At 35.7% G+C, this 8,206-nt stretch overlaps 1 pseudogene; it reads left to right on the top strand.

The window, feature by feature from the left end:
• Positions 1 to 2,056: 2,056 nt before the first annotated feature.
• Positions 2,057 to 2,175, top strand: LOC111740811 (annotated as a pseudogene).
• The last annotated feature ends 6,031 nt before the right edge of the window (positions 2,176 to 8,206 follow it).

Below are 8,206 nucleotides of genomic sequence, written 5' to 3' on the forward strand. Positions count from 1 at the left end.
AATTCAATGAAACTATGAACCCTTAGATCCAAGAAGTTCAGCAAATCCCAAGTACAATATATATAAAGAAAATTATACCCAATGTGTATTAAAGCAAATTGCTTAAAACCAAGGATAAGGAAAAAAAATCTTAAAAGCAGTCAGAGGAAAAAAAAAAGCAACAACACATACAAAGATAAGGATGAAAATACATTTCTGTTGGAAAAATGCATGCAATTAAACAGTGGAACAATATCTTCAAGTACTGAAGGATAAAAACTGTAAAAGCAGAATTCTTTGCAAAAATACCTTCCAAAAATGAAGGCAAAATAACAACTTTTCAAATACACAGAAGCTGAAAGAATCCATTACCAGCAGACTATAACACCAATACTATAAGAAATGTTCAGGGAAGTCTTTTAGGCAGAAAGAGAAATTTATCAGATGGAAATCTAAATCTGCAAAAAGGAGTGAAAATTACTGGAAATAATTAGGCTGGTAAATGTAAAGATTTTTTTATTATTATTTGAAATCTTTAAAACACCTGTTTAAAGCAAAAATATAACAGTATATTATGGGGTTTATAAGATAAGTAGAAGTAATATGTAAGACAATAACACAAAGACTAGGAGAGGAAAATGTTTAACATTGTCAAGTTCTTAGACTACATGAAATGGTAAAATATCACTTGAAGATAGACTTAAATATGTCTACTATAAACCCTAAAAAAACCCACAAAAAACACAACAAAGAGTTATACCTAAGAAATCAAGAAAGGAGTTCTCAAATAATAGTTCTCAAATATACAAAAAAGCAAAGGAAGATAGGAAAAGAAGAAAAAGGTACAAAAAACACATAGGACAAATAGAAAACAAATTACTTATGGCTTTTGGGGTCAATAACTTTGTTGTATAATCCAAGCTTTGACTATAAAGAAGCCTGAGGACATTAGAGAAGAACTCATATGTTTATTTCTCTCACACACACACACACACACACACACATCCATACTATGTGACAGTTACTGGCCTAGGTGTTGGGAATGCAGTGGTGAACAAAGAAAAGCATATTTGATGATGAAATAGAAAATCCAGGTGGCACTGAGCTCCTAGATCCAGTCCTACCTGAGATCACATGTATGCTGTCTTCCCCAGTTATCTGAGGTCATTAAATTTTCTCTTCTGCTAAGGATAGTTTGAATTTTGTTTCTACGCCTCGGCATGTGAAAGAATCTGACCAACATAGAGGGTGAAATATATTTTGGCAAGAGTGTAAAAAGGGTACATGTAATTTGAAATGGTATAGTCAATATATGTACTTTTTTGGTAATATAAAATACAGAAAGTAGAGCTAAAAAAAATCTTGGCTAATAGGGATACATATAATAGAGCGTAAGGGGGTAATACAAACCATAACTTTTTTCTGAAATAATATTAATAATTATAGTTTCTAAGCACCTACATATGCCAAATACTTTTCAAACATTATATCTCTTCAATCCTCAAAACCGTACTTTGAGGAGGGTAGTAGTAGTTCGTTAGGATCTTGAGAGGGTCAAATAAATACCACCTGTCTCCTTCACCTTCATTCTAAGAAACCTGAGAAATAAGACAAAAAGAAGATGGAGACAAATATCACTTTTCTTACTGAAAAAGATTAAGTCAGATGGTTTAGTTCAACAGAAGAGCCGGATGCCTCCTCCCCTGAACCCGTCTAGTCACCTGAAGACTGGACGGAAGCAGACCCCTCAGCATGGAAGCTGTCTGTGGAAGATGTGCAGCGCAGAGAAGTGCGCCCCCAAGAAGGAAAATGGAAAATCTGAACCTCGAGCACTCCATTTACGCTTACGAAATTTATCCATTAGATAAGTCTCTTCACCTTGTCTGAAGAGTGGGGAAGCGTTTCTCAACATAGTTCAATTTTATAGATGAAGAAAATGAGGCTCACAAATGTTAAGTAATTTAGCCAAGATCACCTATTTAATAAGTGGCAGAATCAGGGATCAAGGTCCAGTTGAACACCAAGTCCATCTTCCACTACACTCTGCCTCTTGTTGTGCTTTAAAATGTGTGTGTGAATCTATGGCCATGCCACTCTGAGCACGCCTGATCCCGGCTGATCTCAGAAGCTAAGCAGGGTGGGGCCTGGTTAGTACTTGGATGAGAGACCACCTAGGAAGACCAGGTGCTGTAGGTGTAAAAAATAAAAAAAATAAGAGGGATTGTAAGCTGACAAGGTCCTTGCAATCTGTGAGGTCAACCAAGGGTTGCCTTGCCTAAAAAATAAATAAATAAAAATTTTAAAAAATGTGTGTGTGTGTAATTCTACTACTAAGAATTTCACAATATAGCACCATAAGTGTACAAAAATGTATCTAGCAGGATATTTGCTGCAGCATATTTTTAGTGGAAAAAATTACTAGCATCCCAAATGTTTTTCAACAGAGAAATCATTAAATGAATTATGGCACATCCACAGAGCAAAATGTTTTACAGAAAAACATTTATTAAAAAAACAAGGAGGATTATCTCTGTATTAAAGGGGGTGGGGGTGGGGCAGAAATCTAAGATATGTTGAAAGTAAAAATAGCACCTAACAGGACAACTTGTGTAGTGAGTTTTTGTTTGGGTAAATTTCAAAAGTAGATGTTCACATACTAGAACATTTCTGTAGAAATATATTTAAAAAAACAAAACTTAATAAGAGTTAACACTAGGTGGTGGTAGGAATAGTGGTCAGGGCACATTGGCTTTCCATATTTAACATGTCTATGATTTTTTTTTCTTTTTACTTTTTTTGAGAAATTTCACATATCATAAAATTCATGCATATACAGTGTACAATTCAGTTTTTGTATATTCACAAGGTTGTGAAACCATTAACACATTAATTCCAAAACATTTCATCACCCCCCAAAAGAGGCTCCATACCCATTAGTACTCCCCATTCCCTTACAGCCCTTATCCTAGCAACTGCCGATGTACTTTTCATCTCTGAGGATTTTCATATTCTAGACATTTTATGTAAACAAAATCAAACAATAGCCTTTTGTATCTTTTTTCACTTACAATGTTTTCAAGTTTCGTTTATGTTGTAGTATCAGTATTTTATCCCTTTTTATAGCTGAATAATAATATTTTATTGTATGTTTATGTGCCACTTATTTATGCATGCGTCAGAGATGAATGTTTGGATTGTTTCCATTCTTGGTCTATTATAAATGACAGTACTGTGTACATTTGAGGGCAAGGTTTTGTGTGGACATGTTTTCAATTCTCTTGGGTATATATCTAAGGATGCAATTCCTGGGTCATATGATAACTCTATGTTCGACTTTTGAGGAACTGCCAAACTTTTCCAAAGCAAGTGAATGATGTTACAGCCTCTTTTTTTGAAGGATCATTTTGTTGGGTACAGAATTCTTAGGTGACAGTCCTTTTCAGCACTTTGAAAATGTCATGCCACTGCCTTTTGAGTTCCATAATTTCTGATGAGAAATCAGCTATTATTGTTATCGAGGATCCTTTATATGTGTTGAGTCACTTTCCTCTTGCTCCCTTCAGGATTCTCTTTGTCTTTGTTCAATATTTTTATGATGTGTCTAGGTGGAGCTCTCTTTGAGTGTATCCTATTTATATTTTATCCTCTTGGATATATAGATTAAAATTTTTCATTGAATTTAGGAAGTGTGGGCTATTTTTCTTTCAAATATTCTTTTTGCCCCTTTCTTTCTCTCCTCTCCTGGGACTTTCACTTACACATGTGGTATGCTCGATGATGTCACACAGGTCTCCTAGGCTCTTGGGTTTTATTTTTTCCTTTTGTTCTTTATTCAGACTAGATCATTCCAATAGTCCTATTTTCACATTCGCTAATTCTTCTGACAGCTCGAAGCTCTTATTGAACCTCTTTAACAAAGTTTTCATTTCAGTTATTATATTTTTCAATGCCAGAATATCTAAGTATTTCTTTTTAACAATCTCTATATCTTCATGGATATTCTCTGTCTTCAATGATATTTAGGGAGAACTCCTTCTCATGCTTTCCTTTAGGACTTTAAATATAATTTCCTCTAAATTTTAAAACATATTCTAAATAGCTAATTTAAATTCTCTATTGGTTCCAACATCTGGGCCTATTTAGCAACAGTTTATGTTGAATGCTTTTTTTCCCCTGTGAATGGGCCAAACTTTATTTTTTTGGGGGGGTGTCTGGGGATTTTTCTGTCTAAAACTGGGCATTTTAAATAATATGAGGTGGCAATGCTTGAAATCATATTTCTCTCTTTCTCAGGGTTTGTTGTTGTAGCTGTTTGTTATTATTGCTGTTTGTTTGGTAAGTAACTCTCCTGAGCAAATTCTGTAAAGTTTGTGTTTTGTGTCATCTTTACCTAATGAAGTCTCCCCTTGGTTTGCTAATGATTAAACAAATTTTTTAAGTAGCTGGAACAAATAACTCTCCCATCTTTTGCCAGTGGGGTCTGTGTGTGTTGTGAAGAACACTTTTAAAGCTCAGGCAGGCAGTCTACAACTCTGCCTTAGTCTTCAATTCCCATTTATGCAGAGCCTCAAGATCGGCTAGTGAAGAAAGCTCAGGGTGGGGCCTTCTCCGGTTTTTCCTGGGCATCTACACAGCCTTGGCCTACATGCAGCTTTATGCATGTGCATGGCTTTCTTATTTCCCAAGGAGGAGCTGGAGCTTTTCAAAGCCCCCTATGGACATCTCATTCTCCACCTTTTCCTTTTAACTTTTTTTGATCAGCTTCTGGTAGCTCTTAACGGCTATTACCGCCTCGGGCAACTGTGACTTATTCTTTTTAACAAACAGTCCCAGGGAAAAGACTGTTTGAAATGAGAGGGGTATGAGTCATATCAAATTAAGACAAGGTTTGCAATTTGACCCAGACAGGTTAAATATTGACAGCTCTCTAAGAAAGGTGTTTTGGGGAGCTCCAAACCCATTCTACCCTCTCCCGGAGTTGCCGTGATGCTGTTTTTCACTGTTTAGGGGCCTCTTTCTCTTCAAGACCTTTATGGAAGTTGGCAGAAAGGGATGGGAATAGGACAAATTAAAACACAACAAATCTTACTCTTCCTACTAAGATTCAGCCACTTATCTCAAATAAACACTCCTTGGGTTTTTGCCAGTTTTTGGTTATTTCTAGAGTTTCAAAAATGTTAATTTTGACAATTGTTGCTCGTTTTCTTGTTGCTTTTATGGAGGAGCAAACTTTTAGAAGTTCTTGCTCTACCATTCCTGCAGAAGTAGTCCATCCTCTGTAATGTTTAAAACTTTTAAAAATCCATCAGCATGTATAAATTTTAAAATAAAAACAATAATAATATAAAAACATAAAATAAATGGTTAAGTTTTAGAACTTTGTATAAAATTGTTTCTCATTCTACATAACTTTGGGGGTAAATAGCAAACTAATCCCTGGAAAGAGCTGTACATCTGTGTGTCCCAAACACAGGATTTCCAGGTAAAATACAGAATACCCAGTTAGAATTGAATGTCGGATAAACACAAATAGTACTAGTACAAGTATGTCCCAAATATTAAATGAGATATAATCCTATAAAAATATCATTAGGTATTTTTCTATAATTCAAATATAACTGAGAATTCTGATTTTGTTTGTTTTGCCAAATCTTGCAACCTCACCCACAATACAAGTTCTGGAACTGCAGGGAACAGGAGAACCTTCCCCACTTATGTTGTAGGCCTCTGGGAAGGTTCTCAGAGTGTCTTAGTTGTCAGCTGAAGCCATGGTGGAGGTAAGAGAGCCACTGATTGCACACTGACCTGGGGCAGGTGAGGTCCCGTGTGGGGAAGGGGAGGAACAAGGTGAGCCAGAGAGAGGGGTGTGGGGAGAGAATGATCTGGGAAGATTTCACTTTGTATTTAAAAATTTTCCATGCTACTCAGGCTAAATACAAGTATGTATTTCTTTAAAGTATTTTTAAAAATTAAAGTTAAAAATTTTTGTTTAAAGTTTGCGTTGAAGTATAACATATGCAGAAAAGGGCACAAATCATTATATACAGCTTAATAAGTTCATATGAATAATTTCTTGAGTTTATATCAATTAAAGCTATGTTAATTTTTAAACCATGTTCAAGATGGAGCACCTAGACTTTGAAAGCCTTTTTTCTCCCACCTTTCTAGAATCCTCACTTCTTCTTAGAGACCTAGTTGCCTCCCCAGCCCCCAGGATTTTGCTCACTTAAATCACTAAAGTATTTTTTTTTTTCTGGACCATTATATATCAACTGGCAAATGCTGGTTTGAATCATGGTCTATCCTGATATGGATATGCCCTGTCTCCTCAATTTTACTGTGAGCAAATTGTTGTAGGAACCAAGTGTGTTATCTTTACACCCACTCCCTAGCATTGTGCTCAATAGTTCAATCAGCTTTGAATGATAATGGTGATGACTGGCATTGATGGATAACATATGGAATTAGCTCCTTGGGTGGCCCTTGGAGTATCCAAGCTTGATTCTGGTTGAGGCAAAAAGAGAGAATTCTTCCTGAGTTCTTTTAGCTCTAGGATTGTTCTCTATTCTCAAGCCATGGGTTTGAGCTGCCCATAAAATACTTCCTACATTGTTTTCAATGCAATTTCCCCCAGCCTCAGATGGGAAGATTGTTTCTGATGAAGTGATAGGCAATTTCCAAACACTTGAGGCTTATATGAAAGCTTTATATACAGAGAACTGAAAGCTGCCAACCAGTTGAACCCTCATATAATGATGATTTGAAATCTTGTTTGGTTAAAAAAAAAAAGTACTGTTGCCTTTAAAACAACCAGAAAATCAATCCAAAATTCAACTTAAAATGATTCCAATTGATTTTCTTACCACATCATCCCAGTTCCTTTGGAAGATAAACAGCCCTAATAAAAATGCATTAAGAAATTTTTGTCTCGAACTTTTCAAGAGGATTCTTCAGTTTTGTTTTATTTCCATACAAATTTACCGAGAGTTTTATTCTATTCTTTTCTTTTATTCTCAGATCCTTTATCCATATCGGTATAAAGACTGCTAGGAATTGAGTTATCTCCATGCCTCTCAAGTATTTTGCATTTTTAATTGAAACCAGATTTACCCCAATCCTGACTATATAAAATATCTTTCCAGTTTAGAATTGAGGAAACTTGGGGATGGGCTATTTTCAGCACAGCAATGCAGAGGCTATTTTGCTGTTGTTCATTATCTATCATATGTCCCCTCAACAGAAGCAATTGTCTTTCACAGAGCTCCTTACTGGACATACCTTTCTAATCAGGCTTTTTCCAGAAATCAGGAGCCTTTGCTTCTAGTAACAAAGAAAAAAATTTTCCATTTTCTGTTGTTGGTTAAACCCCTCAACTCCAGTTGAACCCATATAGCTTTTCTATAGAAAAATCAACACAAGTTATATTTGTTTGAATCTTTTCAAGAGCAACAAAACTTTCTGCATATTCTGACAACCTCAGGAGTCAGGCTGCCTGGATCCAAATACATCTCTGGAACTTACCAGCTCTGTGTCCTTGTGGTAAATTACTTAATCTCTTTTGTTTCCTTCTCTATAAAATGGGGATTGTAATAGAACCAATTTCACAGAGGCGTGGTGAGGATTAAAAGAAGTATTGAAAGAAAAGCACTTAGCACACTGTGTGACACACAACTCAGTTAAACCTCGACAAATGGTAGCTACTGTTTTCACTCTATTTGGCTTCTTGTTTAAATCCATGGAGTTTTTGGAAATAAAAAAATTTCAGAGAAATTCCATAGTTAAAGAGAACCAGCACCAAATCTTTTAAACCTCTGTCCTCAGAAATGCTCATATTTCTGTTAAAGCCTCACTGTTTTACTGAACAATTGTAGTTGTCTCTCCTTGCTTATATCCCACAAATAAGACCCTTGTCCATTTCTTGAAACCAAATATAACAAAAACTCCTCTAGCAGAAAGTTAGGAAGAGGCTGTGAAAGGGAATGAGACCAAAATCAACTAAACAACTTTTGTTCCTTTCCAAATATTTCTGGCAACTCAAGACTAGTGTTAATACTAGTTAAATCGAGTGTATTCAGAGAGATCTGGGGAAATGCTTGTTTTCACACTGAGTTGAAATTTTCAGCTCAGTAGGACGTATACACATTAAACACTTTGACATTAGGGTGAGCTGTTGGTACTCTCCCAAGATTAGCCTGCATGTTAAAAAAAAGCTGAGGACTTATTGTAA

The sequence above is a fragment of the Pteropus vampyrus genome, unplaced genomic scaffold (genome assembly GCF_000151845.1).
Source record: "Pteropus vampyrus isolate Shadow unplaced genomic scaffold, Pvam_2.0 Scaffold68, whole genome shotgun sequence".
Taxonomy (NCBI): Eukaryota; Metazoa; Chordata; class Mammalia; order Chiroptera; family Pteropodidae; genus Pteropus; species Pteropus vampyrus.